At 34.4% G+C, this 22,043-nt stretch overlaps 1 protein-coding gene across 1 annotated transcript in view; it reads right to left on the reverse strand.

The window, feature by feature from the left end:
• Positions 1–21,833, reverse strand: part of LOC118201119 (acid-sensing ion channel 2-like) — an 83,198-nt gene extending 61,365 nt beyond the window's left edge. Inside the window, exon 1 of the mRNA XM_085811499.1 lies at positions 21,504–21,833. The gene's annotated coding sequence lies outside the window, so the exon portion shown is untranslated. The remainder of the gene's footprint in view (positions 1–21,503) is intronic.
• Positions 21,834–22,043: the final 210 nt, after the last annotated feature.

Below are 22,043 nucleotides of genomic sequence, written 5' to 3' on the forward strand. Positions count from 1 at the left end.
TAATTATTTCCTTTACATCTTGGATCTCATCACACCATTTATTCCAAGCAATTTCTAACTGTTTGGGCAATTTTTCATCCCAGTCTAATCCTAAACACCAAATTTCTTGCATCAAGTACTTAACTCTAATAGTATACGGTTCTATAAATCCTACTGGATCGAAAAGTCGACTTACTGCTTGTAGTAAGTGTCTTTTTGTGTAAGTTCTTTGTAAAAGAAATGTTTCCAGATTTCTGGTATCGAAATAAAACGTGTCAGTTTGTTCATCCCAACCAATTCCCAATACTTTTGAAGCTATCAATTTTGTATCTAAAGAATCGTCACCCTGATCTACATTAAAGTTTAAATTCTTTAATTCTTTACTTAGCTCAGGAGAATTGGTTCTCCACTTTCGAAGGTCTGTAGAAACTGTATTGCACCAGATGGCGTTGTGTGCGCTTGAATTCTTCGGACTAGTGCAGAACCTTGATGATTGCGAAAGATGTATCACCAACGCGAAACATTAACCAAAGTTTATATGTGCCTCTCTTTGTTGTAAATGCATTTAATTGTGTCGTCAATAAAATATGAAGAAAATGATAAAAGGCGAGAATGCGTCTGACAGGTAAGTGAGATTTCTTTATATTTTGATTTGAATTGAGTTTTAGCGACAAAGAATGTATATGCGTATTTACAAAGTCCATGCTTGCCTCCTTTAGAATGTCTACACTCTCTTTACAAGTCTTTAGAGCCTGTTGAACAGTGATTTGCCCACAAATAAAATCGTCGACGTACAATGACTCATTGAAATGCTTAGAAGTCAGAGGAAATATCTCTACGTACCTTTTCAAGTGATGTTTGATTGTGGCTGCAAGGAGGAACGGGCTAGATCTCACCCCAAATAACACCCTTGTCATCCGAAAAATTTCCAATTTCTTGTTTTTATCATCAGTTCCTAGATCTTCTTCCCAGAAGAATCTGGTGTAGTTTCGTTCACTTTCATCTATTTCAATCTGGAGAAAAGTCAGAAAAGTCATCTTAATATCTGCAACAAATGCTATCGGATTCGTTTTAAATCTGATCAAAAGAAGAAATAGGTTAGGCATCCTGTGTATAAGCAATCGTTCAAAGATAATTGACCTTTTGCATGCGCCGAAGCATCAAACACAATGCGTAATTTGCTTGTAGTCTTATCCGTACGTATTACAGCTCGATGAGGTAGATAAAATGTATTTTGGCGTAAATTTACTTAATCAACTGGGACAGGTTCAATACTATTCTCTGAAAGATAATTCTTTAGAACAGTGTTATATTCACAATATAAGGATGGGTTATTTTTAAAAGATGATTTCAATCTCAAAAATCTTTTCATTGCTATCTGCTCGTTATTTTCTAATAATGTCTTCATATTGGGTTTCCAGGGCAATTTCACTTTGTATCGCTTATTTTGATATGTAATTCTGGATTCAAATTCACTCATTATTTCTTTCTCAGTGGGTTCTATTTCAGCTACTTCTGCCTCGATACCCAAATTCTCTAAATCCCAAAATTCCTTGAGTTGATCGGAAATATTGGATTCGTTTACCATAACACTCATTGCAAACGTTTCATTTAAGTTCGTGTTTCGGCCTTGCAAACACCACCCAAATATTATTTCAACTGCAACGAGGGTTTTGCTTAGGCGTGTAATTCGACCAGTGACAATATCATAATAGTAATCTGCACCTATTAGTATTGATATTTCTTTATTGTTAAATTCATAACAGTCCGCTGGTTGTAAATTTTTTAAGCGTCTAAATTGTTTCTCAATATTTTTATCGGAAGTCGGTAAATGTGTGCCCGAAATATGGTCTGTTTCCAGTGCTTCAATTTCTATGCATAAATTTGGATCATCTGTATTTTTAATTTAAATTTAACTACATTAAATGATTTCGTTTCCGCTTCCTTAGCACCAAATGTGAAAATGGAAAGGCTTTCCTTTCTAACAACTGGAAAGTTAAATCTTTTGGAAATAGCTGTTAAAACAAAGGAGCGGTGTGAACTATTGTCCAGGAAAATTCTAATAATTTCCTGCTCTTTTCCATTATCAATTAAGGTTGAACATGTTTGTAACATACTATTCTTTTTTCCCGATACGATATTCGCTGATACGACATTATCGGTTTCTCCCTTTGGAGAAATAATGTATGGATTATTTTGATTTCGAAAACAAATTGAAACATGGTGAGGTTTGCTGCAGATGGGACACAAATCCTTTTTCAAATATTCTTTCACTCGATGGTTTGGGGTCAAACAACGAAAACATTGACCTCGTTGCTTCAATATATCTCTCCGTTCATTTGCATTAAATGTAGAGCATGATTCTCATTTATGACCTTTGCTACAAAATAAACACATTATATTTTCGACTGACGCCAGGAATTCATGCGTGTGTGAGGAGGGGAAAGAATTCTCCCTCTTATGCGGAAGTCTTGAAGAGTTATGTCTAACGGAAGTAGAATTATTTTTTATTTTCTCTTGCGAGGAACATAAGTGCACTCGTTGATTCGATGATTTATAATTATTTATTGGAAAGGATCTCTCGCGGCTTCGAATTTCTTTATTAATGAATTGCAAAAGAGTTTTTAAGTCAAATTCTTTGTCGCCTCGAATGCGATTAAAATCTAAAACGAATTCTGAAGGAATTAATTTCATTAAAATTGGTGTCAATAGATGATTCACCTGTAATTCCTACAGAATCTAAGCTTCTGATCTGCGTTTCCGCGTTATCATATAAATTTCGTAAACTTATAATATCGTTAGGATTTTTAACCGGAGTTAAATTCAGCAAAACACTCAAATGAGTGTTAATCAAAATGTTTTTATTTCCGAACCTTTCTTTCAATAAATCAAGTGCTTTATCATAATTTTCATCACTTAAAGCAAATCCACTAATACATGCTGCCGCGGTACCACCGAGAAAGGATTTCAAATAATTAAATTTATCAACTTTGCTTAATTTAGGATTATTATGAACAGAGCTTTCAAATAAATTGTAAAAATCTAACCAATCAGAATAATTACCATAATACTCGTATTTACTAATATGTAATTTAGGCAATTTTATATTTAAATTTTCAGTTTCATTATTAATCAACTGAATGTTTTGTGAAACTGTATCAACTTGGATAGAATCAGAATTCAATTTCTTTATTTTAGAATGAAGTTTCGATTTCCAAAAAATTATTTTTTCTTTTATTTCTTCTGAAGCTTATATATCTTCAGATATTGTTTCGACGCTCAAAAGATTTTCAATTTCATCATTTAAAGAATTTTAATCAGTTTCTTTTCCGATTAATTGTTCCAAAAATGCTTCCAACTGATCAACTGTTTCGTTTTCGTTGTTGACAGCAACTTCTATTTTGTTAATTAATTTCGTCAACATCGAACGCACGGAACTGCGTTTCTTCTTCAACTTTGACAGATTTTCTGCCATGTTTAATTTCTATCCAGATATAATTCAGTTTCAATAATTCAATAAAGATTCTCGGTAAAATCCTAGTATACGGTGCAGCCTTGGGGCGACTTTGAAAATTATCGCCAACACCAAAAATGATCCAAAGAACGTCTATATATATATACTATACACTATATACTATGTGTGTATATACATAGTATATATACTTTATACATAGTATATACTACGTTTAACTATATATTTTCTTTGAATGACCCGTTAACTACTCATCGCAATGTCCCGATTTTACTGCTCATCATAAAGTCGCCAAAAGTAGCCAAATCCCGTGTGCACCGGATACTAGGATTAAACCAGATTCTCTTACCTGGTTTTTGGCGTAGATGCACCAAATGCGCATCGCTGGTTTTACGGTTCAGTGGTAATCCAAGTTTGTCGAAAGTGTGGTGGTTCAGCAAAACATATCACATCTCATATCAATAAATCAAAATCAATAATCACCAATCAATAAAATATAAATTGATTTAATTAAATAATATCTCAACTCAATCTCAGAATCTCACAACTGTGTCACACCTTCCATCGAATCTCAGCACACACTCTCAATGGCGCTCTCAGCGCCCTCTAGCGTTAGGCGGGTCTTACCAATTATTTTGTATGAATTTTTACTTTATCGTATGATTCTACGAACTTTTGAACTTTTTACGGCCTATCTAGCTACTGCATACTTCTGAAGGACTTTGAACTCTTATGCCATTCACAGCTTCAAACAGTCTTCTCGCCATTTTCATGATGTCTCACTACTGCTTATCCTGCACTCTTACTAGCTATATTGCACTCACCATCTGCATTTGCCAATACAACTCACTGCACCTGCTGTAAATACGCATTTACATTCGTTGTCGCTAAAACTCATCAAAATATAAAGAAATCTCACTTACCTGTCAGACGCATTCACGACTTTTATCATTTTCTCTATATTTTATTGACGACACAATTAAATACATTTACAACAAAGAGAGGCACATATAAACTTGAGTTAATGTTTCGCGATGGTCTTACATCTTTCGCAGTCATCACGATTCTGCACTAGTCCGAAGAATTCAAGAGCACACAGCGCCATCTGGTGCAATACAGTTTCTACAGACTGCCCCCCGAATGACCAGGGATTCATTCAAACACTTGCATTTATACAAATTTAACAAAAGAAACTCTTACAATGTAAAGTTCAATCAACTCACATATTAAAGAAACTACACTTATTTACTATATAAACAAATCATTCATCTTTAAACAATTTGTAAAGTTACCTGCAATAAATATAATAAAGATAATAAGCTGGCAACTCAATACCTGTACATACATTAAACTTTCATCACATATATGGAATAGTCCTGTAACATTAATACAGATTAATAAACATATAATAAACAATTAAATTTATTCATTTTTTTCAAGATTATATAAAAGCTGCACAGGTCTTTTAATAACAGATGTACCTGTTTTAATTTCACAAGACCTTGCTTTTCCATCTCTGCCAGGAAATACTGTTACAACTCTTCCTAATTTCCAAAAATGTCTAGGTAGCTTTTCATCATGAATTAATACAATATCATTAACTTTAAATTCAGTAATTTTACCTGAAGGTTTAACACAATGAACAGATCTCAGCATTATTAAGTATTCATTTTTCCATTTATTCCAAAACATACTTACCAATCTTTCTCGATAATTAAATCTTTTAATTAGCATTTTCCTATTAACTAAATTAGAATCACAATGAAGCCTGGCAGGAGGCAAACTATTCACTCTACGCCCCAATAGCATATGAGCTGGAGTTAGAGGCATAGGTTCCTGTAATTCAGAATAAACATAAGTTAAAGAACACCTTCAATTTCAATAATTAGAGTTTCTAATTCACCTCGAGATAAAGTAGTTTTTCTGATAGTTTTTCGTAAAGCAAGTTTTACAGATTTAATTAGTCTTTCATAGAAGCCACCCCACCACGCAGCTCTCTCAGCGATGTAGCACCATTGGATTTTGTGGGAGGCGTAAAAGTCTTTTACTGTTGGATGACTAATGACAGTCCACAAATTTTTAAGTTCAAGTTCTGATCGTTTGAAAGTTTTGGCATTGTCCGTCAAAACTTGAGAACATAGACCTCGACGAGCAATGAATCGTCGAAAAGCAAGAAGAAATGTTTCTGTGCTCATGCTACCAACGAACTCTAAATGAAGAGCTCGCGTTACTCCACAAGTAAACAACACGATGTAATTTTTCTCATCACTGTCTTTGGTATAAAGTGGTCCACCGAAATCTATACCTACTACAGAAAAAGGAGGTGATTCTTCTGGTTTATTTACTGGTAAAGGAGCAGTAACTTGCACACCAGGATAAGAATTAAATCGTTTACACAGAATACATTTTCTTAAGATATTTTTAACAGTTTGTCTTCCTTTAATTATCCAGTATCTTTCGCGTATTTCTATCAAAGTTTCAGAAATTCCACCGTGAAACACTTTGCTGTGTGCATCCCACACTAATAAATTCACAAAGTGATGTTTTGAGGGCATAATAATTGGGTGTCTTTGAAGGTAAGAAAGTCTTGACTTCCGAAATCTTCCACCAACATGCATTATCCCGTCATTATTAAGAAAGGGATTCAGTTCTAGAATAGAGGAAGTCTTAGAAATTGTTTTACCCTGTCTCAAAGAGGACAGCTCTTCCGCAAAAACTTCACTTTGAACAGTTTTTGTCCAGATAATTTCAGCCTCATTAAGTTCTTCAGTGCTTAGTTTACCACATCGTTTAGTTTTAAATTTAAGGTTGTATATAAATCGTAGTATCCAACTTGTAACACGGTATAATTTTCTTAAACTATCTATTCAAATCCATTAAATGTGTCAAATTCGATTGCACTTCGCACACAAAAGACGATACTTCTTCCAGTTTACTTCTTTTTTCGCAATATACTTCTGGAGAAATCTCTGGACAAATTTCATAATTAGAGCCTTTTTGGCCAATCCCTTTTCTTCAACCGAAGCCATTCTGGACCTTGCATCCAAATCGAACTGGACATAAACTTTTCCACAGTAGCTCCTCGAGATATGAAATCTGCAGGATTATCCTGCCCACTACAGTGATTCCAATCAGCAGGATCAGTTCTAGACTGGATTGCGGATACACGGTTCGATACAAAAGGTTTCCATTTTGAAGCTTTCCCTTTAATCCAATGAAGAGCGATTAAGGAATCTGTCCACATATATACCCTAGGCACAGGAAATTTTTAATTTGTTTTCAAATATTGGAAACGTCTATAAGAAATAACAGCTCCCATAAGTTCAAGCCTCGGTAATGTCAACCTTTTAAGCGGTGCGATTCTAGATTTCGCAGTGATAAAACTTGTATAAATACAATCATCACTTGACACGTAACGGAAGTACGCAACTGCTCCGAAAGCTTTAGCAGAAGCGTCAGAAAATATGTGTAGTTCTAATTCTTTCACCAACTTCCATGGTATGGAGAAATATTTTCTTTCGATTGTCAAATCTTTCAACAGATAAATCTGAGAGCACCAATTATCCCATTTTTTCTTCAAGTCAGTTGATAGCTCATCATCCCATCCTAAACCAAGTTCCCATATTTCTTGCATTAATAATTTTATGAGAACAATAAACGGTGATGCAATTTCCATAGGATCAAATAACTTCGAAGCTGTCTGAAGTACACTACGTTTTGAATTCTTCCTATCACAGGTCATGTCCAGTAGAGGTTTTACATCTAACTTAAAAGTATCTTCTTCGGTGTTCCATATTATGCCTAAAACCTTCAAAGGACGTTCTTTAGTTTCTGTCAAATCAGACAAATCTCGTTCACTCCAAAAATTTCTCAACTCATCCGAATTAGTATTAAATTTTCCTAAATTCATGTTCGCATCTTTAAGAATTTTTACAGCGCTCTGTGAAAGTTCTAAAGTTTTCTCTATTGTATTTGCTCCGTAAAAAAGATCATCTACATAAAGTGCCGAGTCAAGCATTTCACAAGTTTCGCTTTGTTCAAGTTTATATTTTGTAATGTGGTATTTAATAGTCGCAGCAAGGATAAATGGGCTTGATGTCACTCCAAAGGGAACACGAGTCATTCGTAAAATTTTGTAAGCTTTTGAATCACTTTCATCTGGAAACTAGAAAAAACGTAAATAGTCTCTATCCTCTTCCGCTATTCCTATGGTCAAAAATGCTCCCTGAATATCACAGCTGAATGCATATTCATATTCGCGAAATCGCAAGATTACATCCAAAATTCTGGGATTCAACGGTGGCCCAGGATTCAAGCATTCATTAAGAGATTTGCACCCATTACCTTTTGACGATGCATCCAAAATTAATCTGACTTTCGTAGTGTCCCTATCCGATCTTACTACAGCTGAATGAGGCATATAATAAGAATTCTCTTCTAAGCCGAAAGGACATTCTTCAACGATATTCAGTTTTAATTGCTCCTTAACTATATATTCATTATAAACCTAATCATTTTCTTTCATTTTTTACACTTAAGTTACGAAATCTTCGTTTTGCTACCGCGAAATTGTTAGACAAGTTTTCTGGTTTACCGTCCCAGAATAATTTAGTTGTATACATTCCATTTTCATATTTTAAATTACTTTCGAATTGTGAAATAAATTCCTCTTTAAATTTCAAATCTCCACTGTGAGTATCATTTATCCCCATTGAATCTAACTGCCAAAACTGCGTTAGTTTTTCATTTAATGCGGCGCAACATTCAATTTTCATAATAGAAATATCCCGATTCGCATTTAAATCTGATGGAGGGATTCGACCTTGAACAACCCTTCCAAACAGAGTATCAATCAAATACAAAGATTTGTTTAATCACTGTTTTTCTCCCGTATGAATATCCCAAAAATACTGTGCTCCAATAAGCAGAGACAATTCATTTCCTGACGATTTACTTAGGTTTGACAACTGAATGTTCTTTCTCGAAAGTATTTGCATTAATTTGTTATGTGATACTTTAAACTGCGATCCAGAAATACAGTCAGTCAAAAGTGCTTCAGTCGTTATTTTCTTGTCCGAATCACATAAATTACAAAGTGAAAACCGAACTACGTCATACGTTTTTTGTATTGGCACTCTAGAGCCGAAAGTGTAAACAGCTAGACTTTCTTGTCTAATTATGGGTAGTTTCATTTCTACGGCTACTTCTTTTCTCAAAAAATCATCTCTGTGACGCATTATCTAACAAAATATTAATCTCTTTGCTTTTATTACTGCTTATTAATACTGCCGAGCAAGTTTCAAGCAGTATGTCGCAATCATCGGATTCATTCACACATGCTACGGAAGACATTTAATTTATTCGCGTCGACGGTCTGACGAGACTCCAAAGCGGGGGTAGAAGAATAAACATTGCGTTGATCGCAAATCAATTCGTGATGCATAAAATGTTTACAAATTCCACAAATAGATTTCTTTTGACACTGCTTATATACGTGCCCCTTCGAAAAGCAAGCGTAACATATACCATATTTTCTAAGAATTAATTTTCTCTGTTCTACTGATAAGGGACAAATGGCAGATTCGTGCTCTATTTTCGGTTTTGTACAAAATATACATTTTTTCACATCAACAATAAATGCAGAAGTAGTAGGAATGTTCGAATTTAATTTATTTTTCCCGCTATATTCAACTTTGGTTTTATTAAATCTCCCATACTTTTGATTAAGTTTTTGTAAAGGATTAAATTTAGTTTCCAATCGCGAATCTGAAGTGTTTAAATTAAAGTCTCTACTTAAGTACTCGTTACGTTCACGACACTGAATTTCAATCTTTAAAAATTCTAATAAATCAGATATTTTGTTTTCATCTTCCGAATGTATTTTACGAGAAAATACTAAGGACAAATCTTTGGGTATCGATTTTAACAAAACTGGATACAACAGACAACTGTAACTATTAGGATTAATTCCGTTATTTTCTAATCCTCGAATATGTGTTTCGCATTCTGAGTAGTCTACGCAACGCTACAATGAGAAGTCTACGCAACGCTACAATGTCATATGATTTTCGTACTGGACTTAAGTTTAAAAGTCTTGCCATATGCGCATCGATAATAATATCTTTTCGACCAAAGCGTTCTTTTAATATGTTCCAGGCAATTTCATAGTTTTCAGAGCTTAATGCTAAACCACGTAGAGCTACCTCAGCTTCGTCTGTTAAGTACGATTTTAAATAACTAAACTTCTCTACATTACTAAGGTTCACATTTTTATGGATAGCTACTTCAAACTGAGAAAAAAATTCGTTAAACTTTTATATATTGCCATCGTATTGAGGTATCTGCAAGCGAGGAAGTTTTACTGTATTCTGCTGCTCACTTCTGGTTTCTACAACATTCGTTCTTTCAGTTTCACGAACAACTTCGCTTTCTTTCATTTTCAGGATTCTATTCGCGCGAATTTTCCAAGTAATAATATTATCTTTATATTCTTGCTGTTTTTTAATTTCCTTCTCTATTTCTTCCGTTTTGCACAGAATTTCCTCATTAAGATACTCTAAATTAGCTTCCTTATCTAAAAGTTTCGCTAAAAGTTCATAATTAAATCAACTGATCTTTCCTGTTTGTTTATTTCAGTTTCTAACAGTTTCATAGTGTCAGTTGCCGCGCGTCTGATAGGTGCTCTAATCTTTTTTAAAGCTTCTATATCCATCATAACAATTTAAATTATTCAATTCGCTAAATACGTTTTTCAGTATTCACTTCGCAATTTACTTTATCTAAAGGTCTCTCCAGGATTATCGGCACCAAAACGATTTGTAAATACGCATATATATTTTTTGTCGCTAAAACTCAATTCAAATCAAAATATAAAGAAATCTCACTTACCTGTCAGACGCATTCTCGACTTTTATCATTTTCTCTATATTTTATTGACGACACAATTAAATACATTTTTACAACAAAAAGAGGCACATATAAACTTGGGTTAATGTTTCGCGATGGTCTTACATCTTTCGCAATCATCAAGGTTCTGCACTAGTCCGAAGAATTCAAGCGCACACAGCGCCATCTGGTGCAATACATATAAACTTGGGTTAATGTTTCGCGATGGTCTTACATCTTTCGCAATCATCAAGGTTCTGCACTAGTCCGAAGAATTCAAGCGCACACAGCGCCATCTGGTGCAATACAGTTTCTACACCTGCCTGCATGCTTCAAATTAATGCCATCGCTTATTACTGCACAATTTTTATGATGAACGCCTACTTTCGTATGTATTAAGATATGCCTGCTCACGCAGCTGAATTTTCTTCGCCCACAGGTGTTGGTACTTCCCTAGTACCATTTATTTGAAAATATCTTTGCCTAGTGCACTTTAATGCGATCTACTGGCGAAAACTCTTTAGTAGTTAATGGCCAGAAAAAAAAAGTCATAAGTAAAATAACGGATTTATTAAACTTTTTAAAGAAAGAAATCGAATCTCGAGAACGTACATTTCTTTTAATTAAATCGATGGATTACGATAATATTTATTCAAAAATTACAGATAAATATGTCCTCGCGAACACACAAAATAAAGAAAAGTTCGTATTATACGAAAATAAAAATAAAAATCCAAAAATACAGTCAACAGCTGCGGCTTTAAACACATTCGTTGATAATTTATGTGTTTTTTGTGATAAAGTAACAGATCATTTATCAGACGATTGTAATAAATTTAACATAGCACAAAAGAAAGATATTCTGAAAAGAAATTTTAGATGTTTCTTGTGTTATAAAAGGTTCCATACTAAAAAAATTATGCAGAGTTAAGATTGAATGTAATGTATGTCACAAAAGGCAACAACACAAAAAGGTGTGTGTGTGTGTTTAATTATGGCAAAGCACACTAGGGCTATCTGCCTAAGGGGAGGGATGCCCTCGTGGAGGATTTTCTAAGGGAAACTGGCTCGTATACACATTACACATGGGGAAAACCACGAAAACACCCATGCAGCCAGCCCGTTCGCGGGATTCGAACCTCGGACCGAACTACCAGTGTTCAGCGACTTTACCGCTCGGCCGCTGGTGGGCCAACACAAAAAGAGGTTATGTGAAAAAGGCCTATCCATTTGTAAATGATTCTTCATGTGAACAGGTTTATTCTATTAATAACTCTGAAACAGTATTGACGTCAATAATGCCAGAAAAGAAAGAAATTACAAATGGTAAACAAATTGTGTTTCTACAGACATTTCTAGCCATTGTTCGTGGCACAGGAATGAAAACAAAAGTTCGTTGTGTACTTGATTCAGGAAGTCAACGAACATTTATTCATGAAAATTTATCGAAGAAATTAAATTTGCCAGTCGTAGGTAAAGAAAAAATAAATTTACACACTTTTGGTAATGATACTGCAGTGAACAGTACAAGATGTAGGGTTAAATTTCAGTTACGTAATATTGAAGACGAAAATAAACATTTGACTATTGAAGCATTAGAATCCCCAGAAATTTGTAATGCTTTAATAGAAATTCGCAGCCAAGAACTATATGACCATATCCAATCTTTAAACATTAAATTATCTGATTATGAAGATGGTGAAAGTAATCATCATAAAATTGACATTCTAATTGGATCAGATTATTTTTGGGAAATAGTTTCTGGTAAAACAAAACGTTTAAGTTCATCGGTGATGTTAATAGATACACTGATGGGATGGTCACTTCAAGGTGCAGTTAACACATTCCTCTTTAACCATAAAACCATCATCCGTTGGAGTTTTAAATGCTGTTTTTATGAAGGATTTGGATGAAGATCAGTTAACGCCGTCTCAGTTAAAAGCGTTTGGGGAATTAGAATCCCTGGGAATCTATAATGACTTAAAAGTGTCTACTTCTGATGAATAAGCTCTTCGAAGTTTCGAATCAAGTTTGACTTTTAAAGAAGGCCGTTATGAAGTCCAGTTTCCATGGAAACATAACTGTAATAATTCGGAAAATAATTACGATAATGCTAAGAAAAGACTTGTTTCGTTGTTTAGAAGATTTTATAAGGATCCATTCTTGTATGCTGACTATAAATCTGTGATAGAAGAATACTGTAAGTTTGGAATCGTAGAATCAGTAACTGAACAAAATGATACAGGTAAGAATGCGATATATTATTTACCACATCGCCCTGTAATTCGAAAGGATAAGAATACAACGAAATTGAGGATTGTTTTTGGTGCTTCTTCGCATCCTCCTCATGCTCCTTTGCTAAACGAATTGTTACATCCTGGACCAAACTTAAACTCAGATCTCTTAAAACTTATAATTAAATTTCGAATTAACCGAATTGCATTTATTGCTGATATTGAGAAAGAATTTCTGCAAATTAGTTTAGTGAAGACTGATCGTGATGTTGTACGATTTCTGTGGATAGACGATTTGCCAGATAATGTATCTCATATTCAACCAAAAATTCTGCGAATGGCTAGAGTCCTGTTTAGTATTACTTCCAGTCCATTTCTTTTAGCTGCTGTAATTAAATTCCACCTGAAGCACTATTACACTATGTATCCAGATACTTGTTTGATGCTAAATGAATCGATGTACGTCGACGATTTGTTATCAGGAGCTCCGAATGAAGAAGAAGCTTTCAGAAGATCTAAAGAAGCAGACTACATAATCAAAGGAGTGGGAATGAAAATTCGAAAATGGAAAGGTAATTCTGTAGAGTTTGAAAACCTGTGGTCTGATTATGGATTTGAAACTTGTACAACAGACGATACATATACTTCATCAAAGGTATTGGGAATGTTATGGGATACTCAAAAGGAGAGTTTTAAATTTGACGTCAAAAAGCTATTAAATTTTATTTTGAATTCTGATGATAATAAACGTACAATAATAAGAACTGCGGGAAGAATATTTGACCCAGTGGGTTTTCTTTCCCCCTTTACTGTAAGGCTGAAAATAATTTTTCAAGAATTATGGGAACGAGGAATTCCTTGGGATGAAGAATTACCTCAATTGAAGGAAACCTGGAAGAGCTGGTGCTCTGAAGTAGAACTCCTGACAGAATTTTCAATTCCAAGGAAATACTTTCCGACTAACGTGGATATCATTGGAGATACATTGCAGTTACACATATTTTGCGATGCCAGCCCTAGAGCTTACGGTGCAGCAGCGTATCTCAAATTTCAGGAAGGAGAGAACATCAGCACTAGTTTTGTGATGGCTAAAACCAGAGTTTCTCCTCTAAAGAAATCGACACTACCGAGATTAGAATTAATGAGCGCAGTGATTGCAGCCAGAATTGCCGATTACCTCAAATACAGCATTATTTTACTTTAGTCAGACTCTTCCATTACACTGCATTGGATAAAAGAAACGGTGAAGGATTTGAAACCATTTGCATCCAATAGGGAAGGTAGCTGAAATAAAGAACTATACCGATCCTCAAAACTGGATTCATTGTAAGGGATCGGATAACCCAGCCGATATACTCACGAAAGGAAAAAGTGTTTCAAATTTAATGAAAGACGCTAAGTGGTGGCACCGTCCTCCATGGTTAATTTTACCAGATAATTCATGGCCTCGAAGCAATTTGAGTGAAGTTTACTCTGAAGAATTGAAAATTGAAAAGAAAATTACAGTGCAGTTTGCATGTAATGTCACACCAATACCAGAACCAGTTCTCGATATAGAAAAATATAGCAAATTGTCAAGATTGTATCGAATTACAGCTTAGATAAAACGCTTTATACATAATGCGAGAAAATTTGGTGAGAAGAAACAAGGTCCCTTAGCAGCATTAGAACTGTCAGAAGCAGAAATATATTGGGTGAAAACTATCCAATCAAAGCATTTTGAAGAAGAAAGAAATCAACTGCTTAATGATCAACCTGTATCAAGAGTATCGAAATTATTGAGTTCGATCCAGAATTAGATGAAAACAAACTGATATGCATAAAGGGAAGACTACAATTTTCAAAATGTGAAATGGAAGAAAAACACCCATGGTTAATTCCTGGGGGAAACACGTATGCATAACTCTTAATTATAGACGCGCACAATAAGGTACTACATTCAAGAATAGCTGACACACTGGCTGAACTACGGAGCAAATTTTGGATTCTCAAAGGAAGGCAGAACGTTAAATCTGTGCTCAAAAACTGTTCAATATGCAGGCGATATAAGGTTCGCCCTGCAGTCCAAGCCACAGCTCTGCTTCCAGCAGATCGTGTTCAACATGCCTCAAGAAAATAATTGGGAAGTCGTCTCTTTCACCTGAAGAACTGAGAACTTAACAGAAATAGAAGCTGATAAATTCAAGACCGATTACCTGTGTGTACAGTAATTCACGAGTGTTATCTCCTTTGAGTCCTTCTCATTTTCTTGTAGAGAAACGTTTGATTTATTTACCACCGGTAAAATATGATGCAAATGTTAATGCAGATAGAAATAATATGATAAAGCGGTACAACTATCGACAAAATTTGTTAGATCATTACTGGAAAAGATGGAAAAGCGAATATTTTCAAAAACTTACAATCTGCAAACTGTATAACACCAACAAAGGTCAAAGCAGACTTTAAAGTGAATGATGTAGTCTAGATCGGGGACAACAAGTTGCCTAGAAATATGTGGAATTTAGGCAAAATTGTGGAAACGTATAATGGACGCGACGGTAAGTAACGATCGTTCAGTGTAAAATTTAAATCTGGTATAGTGAAACGGCCAATACAACTTTTCTGTCCATTGTAACTTTCAGAATAGACTATATGCTGAGAAAATAAGACAATTTGAACTTTAATATTTCATTTAGAATTATATATATTATTATCATTATTGTTATAATTATTAGTTATTGTTTTGTTATCTATTTTTGTAATATTTTCATTATGTTTTTATATTAATTGTAGTATTGATAATTAATTATTATTGTAATTGATAAGTAAGTATTGTATAATATTGATTAGTTAGATTTAATTGATGAACTTTCAGTTCATGGGGGGGCAGGATGTTATAAATTGATAGTTTTCGCCGTTAGGTGGCGCTCCGAAAGTCTTGTCTCTGTTGATATTCTGTAACTTAACTTTAACTTTGATGGAAGAACGAAGGTGTTAAGCCTAATGATGATGAAGGCGTGTGCCTAATAATAATGCTTGTAACCATTGTAGTATTATATTGTAAATAAAACGTGTGTGTATTAATAACGAGACGGAATGATCATTTACCTCTGGAATTAATGCTGTCTGGATGGTAACGAAATTAGTTATTACATATCACGCGGAATTTCAGTTATATGTCTTTTTCCCCGATCAATGTTTCCTTAGCATCTAAAACTCCGAAATTCAATTTTTAATTTCTGTAGTATTAAGAAGATACTAGGGACGAGGAGGGGGAGAAAATATGCGATATGTTATACTGTAAAAATCTGAATAGAAAGGGATTCGTTTGGATGGATAGAAAAAACTGTAGAATCTTCTGGACAAACAAGTTTACTGGCGGAAGATTCCTGTGTCATTTGGCTTTTAGTATTTTGCTCAAGACTCAGATGTAAAACTGCTATTATTACTAATTTTGGATTATAAGAATTTAATGTAATGAGCTTTGGTTTGAGAAATGCACCAGCAAAGTTTCAAAAATTAATAAATACAGTTCTTTCAGGTCTATATTTCGCTTTTCCCTACTTAGATGGCATTCTGATAGTATCTGCTAATAAGGAACAACACGGAATCTATTTAAAGCTAATGTTTGAAAGATTTAATGACTTTGGACTCCGCAGTTTCAAAATCCATCTTTGGCACACAAGAAATAGAATTCTTGGGTTATTTAATTACTTCTTAAGGATCCCGACCTTTACCTGACAAAGTCTACACTTCCAACAACCGTTCACGAACTCAGAACATTCTTAGACCTTATTAATTTTTACCGGCAATATTTAAAAAGTACATAAAAAAAACAATCTCTCCTACATGACTACCTTAATGGAGGACGGAAAAAAGATAAACGGAAAATTCAGTACACAGATGAAGCTAAGGGACAATTTCAGCGGTGCAAAGATGATTTAGTCAATACAACAGACTTATCATTTCCGAATCGTGAATTACCTCTGTCAATATATACAGATGCTTCAGACTCGGCGATTGGAGGGGTACTTCAACAATTTGAAGATAAGCGATGGAAACCTATCGCATTTTATTCCAAAAAAACTAAACGAAGCACAAAAGCAGTTCTTGCGGTAGAGAGTTACTAGGAATTTACCTCTCCATCAAACACTTCAAATTTTTACTGGAAGGACGCACATTTAAAATATTCACAGACCATAAATCTATAATCTTTCCATTTAAACGAAAGCCAGAAAAAGCATCACCTCGTCAACTTGGACATTTACAATACATCTCTCAATTTTCAACTGATATACAGTACATAGCATCGTTGCAGATACTTTATATAAAAGAAATTTCTTGCCAAGTATCCGTAAAAATGTGCAGCTTTGGACTCGATCTTGCATGGCTTGCCAAAAACGTAAAATTTATCGGCACACAAAATCAAGTTTCGTTGATTTTCAACTGCTTACAGAACGATTTTGTGACGTGCATATTGATCTCATTGGACCTCTACCGCCATCAAATGAGAATATTTACTGTCTCAATTGCATTGAACAGTACTCTGTAACTGGATGAATGTGATTCCACTTAATAACATTTCAGCAGACATAGCTGCCAAAGCATTTTATACTAACTGAATTTTAAGATATGGTACGCCATGTCGCCTAGCCACAGATCGTGGAGCACAGTTTAATTCAGAGTTGTTCAACAACCTATCAAAAATTTGTGGAATAAAATTGCAACATACGATAGCTTACCATCCCCAAGCAAATGAGAAGGTCGAGCGCCTCCATATATCTCTCAAGACCGCACTTATGGCACACAATAGCCTGGCCTGGAGTGAAACACTTCCAGCTGTTCTTCTTGGCTTACACACAGTTATGCAAAAACATTCTGCATACATCATTGCTCAAATGGTTTATAGATAAAATATACGATTACCTGGAGAATTTTTCCAAGATAGCACAAATCCTACACCACCTGATATTTTGTCAGGAAACTAAAAAATCTATGGAACAAATTGGATCAAGTACAACAGTATTTGATAAATATGTCAAAAAAATATTCGTCCCTAAAGACTTGAAAACAATATCACATGTGTTTATTCGCAAAGATAGATTTTAAAAGCTATTAGAACCTCCTTACGATAGTCCTTTTCAAGTTGTTGACAGAAAAGAAAAATATTTTACCGTAAAAATCAATTACGAAGATGTTACAGTGTCTATTGATAGATTAAATCCTGTGGGTTTTTTTTTTTTTTTTTTTTCAGACGTTACTACGAAGCAATCAGCCACGTTAAAAAGTCAACTTATCAAACCTCCAACAGACTTATCTCCTAAAATTAAAAAGCTTCCTGCAAAACAATCGCGTATAGGAAGGACAATAACCCCCCATGCGATTTCGAGATTAGCATTTACATATATCTATAATATGTTTTGTAAATAGTGTGGTTTGAAAGCTCTGCCGTGATATGCTGCACCTTAACTTCGTATCTGGGAAGGCTAATATCGTTTTATTCGTTTTTTGTTGTTTTTGGAATGGCAACGAAAAGTTTATTCAATTTTGTTGTTCATGCTTGCTAAGAGTTTTAACAGAGATTATTTTTGAATTAAACTATGGATTAAAATTATTTAAAAAACGGAGTTCTAATTATGAAGATTAATTTGGAGTCAAAAGCCAAAAATTGCATGTGACGTCACTGCATGTCGAAAATCTTTTGTTAATCTCAGCATTTTAAATAAGTAGCTGCTGTTGGCAACATTTTTGTTTCGGGTTAGCATGATTGACACGATATGCTATTGCCACGTTAATTCTTTTATTGATATTCAGAAAACGTTGTTATATTACATTAAATTTAAATCACTATTAACTTTTTGCCCGCCATTAAGCCTTCCGTTTATTATTACCGTTATTATTATTAAAACTTATTAAAAAATAAGTTGTGAGAAATAAAGGCATTGAAAACTTTGCAAATTATTATGTTTGTCGTGAGATTGGTGGACATCTCGTTTCCTACTGCATACAAATCAGGTCATCTGCTTTGGCTACTCTGATTGGCTTAGTACTACTAGCTCAGAGGAACTTAGATAAGAAATATCGGCGAAAGACTATCAGGAGACATGTCTGTGAGGAAACTTTGTCTTCTGATGTACACGGGGCTTTATGATTGTCCTTACTGGAATGGTTATGGCATACAGTGCTGGCCAAAATTGTGGACACTTTTGGAAATTTTTATGTTTCTGAACTTTGTATGCTTATAGAAAATGTTACGTTTCGCAAAATGCAAACTTGTATATATCATTTTAAAGGGAATTTATTACCTTATACAAAACACAAAATTCAATTATTTGCAATACAGAAAAGTTATATGTACTTTAATATAAATAAAAAACACAGTTATGAAGTGGTTTGTAATGTCTAAATTTCCTGGCCAATCACTATTCTTGTTCTGAGAACCAATCAAATGTTAGTAACTGCCAGTAGAAGCTGACATCATGTTTCCACTTGAAACAATTCATTATTTTGCTTTGTTCTGTAGAAGGAGGACCTGTTTCTTATACACTGCAATTACAAGTAGGAATTTTTGTAAAAATTTTTAATATTTAGTCAAGAAGCAATGACATCAAATAAAAGAGTAGATTGGACACCTAGAAAGAGATGTAATATTATTGTGTTACGAGAAAGTGGTCTTTCCTAGCTGAAATCGCAAGACAGGTGGGTGGTTCAGTGACTACATCTGGAGTCCGAAAGTTTTGTTTAGAACATCAGAAGACAAATTCAATAAAAAAACAAAGAAGGAAAAGGCCCGAAAAGGTGCACCACATCTATTGATGACAGAAGAATAAAAAGACTATGTCTCCAAGATGGAAAAATGTCATCAGCGGCCATCAGAAATGATCTGAATGAATCTGGTGTTTCTGTCAGTTCAAGAACAATCAGAAGAAGATTAACAGATGTTGGACTGAGAGGTAGAATTCCACGAAAAAAGCCTTATCTTAATTTTCAGCAACGAAAAAAAAAAGACTACAGTGGGCAGAGGAACACATTAATTGGACAGATGATCAGTGATCACAAGTTATATGGAGTGATGAAACTAAGATATCGTTATTCGGTAGTGATGGGCGAAAATATGTAAGACGTAGAATAGGAGAAGAGCTACATCCTGAATGCATTCAAGCAACTGTGAAGAACCCAGTTAGTATTATGAGTTGGTCATGCATGTCAGCAGATGGTATTGGTCGCCTTCATGTCATCGATGGGACACTGAATGCCAGAAAATACATTGACACTATGCTAGAACCAAAACTTTTACTTTCCATCAGAGATCTCTTTCCCAACAATGCTTCGTTTATTTTTCAGCAGGATTCTGCTCCTTGCAACACGGCCAAAATATCGAAAGAGTGGTTTCGTACAAAGAGCATTAAATTGTTGCCATGGCCAGGAAACAGTCCTGACCTCAATCCTATCGAAATTTTGTGGCACCGCTTGAAAACAATGAGTCGCCTATCAAATAAAAAGGAACTAATTGAGGCTATAATTGTTTCCTGGCATCATGTAATAACGAAAGAAGAGCTTAAAACTCTTGTCAGCTCAATGAAACGTCGATGTGAAGCTGTAATCAAAAATAAAGGGTACCCTACTAAGTACTGGTAACTCACTGCAATCATTATCTAAGATATATCGATAACTATTGTCGCTTAATTTTTTTTGTATTGCAAATAATTGAGTTTTGTGTTTTGTATTGAATTCAGTAATAAACTCTCTTTAAAATACAAGTACTACAAAATACTCTTTAAATATACAAGTTTGGATTTTGTGAAACGCAACGTTTTCTATAAGCATACAAAGTTAAAAAACATAAAAATTTCCAAAAGTGTCCACAATTTTGGCCACTACTGTAGATCAAGATCACTAAAAATGAGCAACGTAAGAAGAACTCTTTGTTAGGCAATGACACGATATTGAGCTCTAAGCAAGAGTATAATATCTTTGGTACAGGCATTCAAATTTTTCCAACTTTCACTTTTCAATGTTAACTTGTATGCTTTGTCAGCAATAGGCGAACGTAATTTAAAAGGAGATTTCCATGTAGTTTTAAAATCAGCAAGCTTAAACTTCTTGATTGGCGATAGTTTTATACGGAATTGTAGGCATTTGGAGTTAATTTCATAGCAGTCTATTCGTCTGCGCTATTTGTTGGAAATACAGTATTATTGTTGTCTGCGGGAGTTCCTCTTTTTCTGTTTCATTGCATAATTCTTCGTAGGGCTCCAGTAAATTCTGAATGCCGTTTTTGGATTTCCTTCATTCTCCCATGATTGGATTAATCTCGACAATTAAGTTTTAAGGTTTATTTTAGCTAATGCATTGTTATATTTATGTTAATTCTTTTCTGTACTTTCTGTTTCATCTGTCAAACATAAGCAGAATGCAATTAGGCAACCTTAAATGGCAAGAGAATATGCAATTTAGAAACGGAGCTGTAGTAATTTCAAGAAAGAAAGTTGTTCGGTCTTTGAGATTTTCATCTACGTGCTGAAGCTGAGATAGTTGAAGTCCACTCTTGGCTAGGCGTTTGAAAGTAACCAGCTGTGTTCTTCATGTTTAAACATTAAATTTTTAGGACCCCCGCTAATTTCTAGGATTATAAACAGTTTCTATGTATACGTTTCTATGTATTTTAGTTATATTTAAAATTTTGTCTTTGCTCTTCGAGTTTAGACTTTTAGCTAAGTGAGAAGACAAAAATGCGTCTGGAGCGGAAGAATGTTAAAGAGGGGAAGTTTAATAGTAAATTAGGTTTAACTTAAACCTGTCATTTAATAGGTTCCATCTGGTTAATTTTCTGAGATAATTACTTGATTTAAGTTATTAATTCCGTATTATTTCTTAATTTCATTACGTTCACGGAAATTCAAGAGAAAAATTCTTTTATAGCTTAGCTTTTCAGAAGATATAGAACTCACCTGTAGACGATTTTCATGAATCTTGATGTCGAGTTAGTATTATCGCAAATGTAAGCCGTTCCGTGAGCACTGGAAACTTTAGAAAACTGAGAAATTAGCTTCTTCACTTTCTTGGAATCACCCCATTGCCATTCACTTTTGCTTGTGGATCGTGAAATCTTCACGGATTGCTCGAGACCGATTCCCCACTCGAGATCATCCCATTTCTTTGACCTGTAGCTGGTTACTTGGGATATGTAACTCATGTCTTCAAATCTTCAGACAGAAATTCGAAGATCTGCAATGGACAAGGAAGTTCATTCAACTTTGAACTCTCAGTATTTCTTGGGGGGGGGGGAGTATATGAATCCGCTTATCTAAAAATAAACAGCGATAAAAAGATTAGCTGTGTTGCACTATAGATATGCAGGTAATATATGCAAAATGAATTATGATATTTGGCAATGTTGCATTATTTTGGATTTTCCGAAATTTCAAAATGCTCTTTTTCGACCCTTCAAACGCTCGATTCACTAAATATCTTATGAAATGAAATCTTAA

Source organism: Stegodyphus dumicola, chromosome 1, assembly GCF_044657685.1.
Source record: "Stegodyphus dumicola isolate Sdum_Otavi_A_Nest chromosome 1, ASM4465768v1".
NCBI lineage: Eukaryota > Metazoa > Arthropoda > Arachnida > Araneae > Eresidae > Stegodyphus > Stegodyphus dumicola.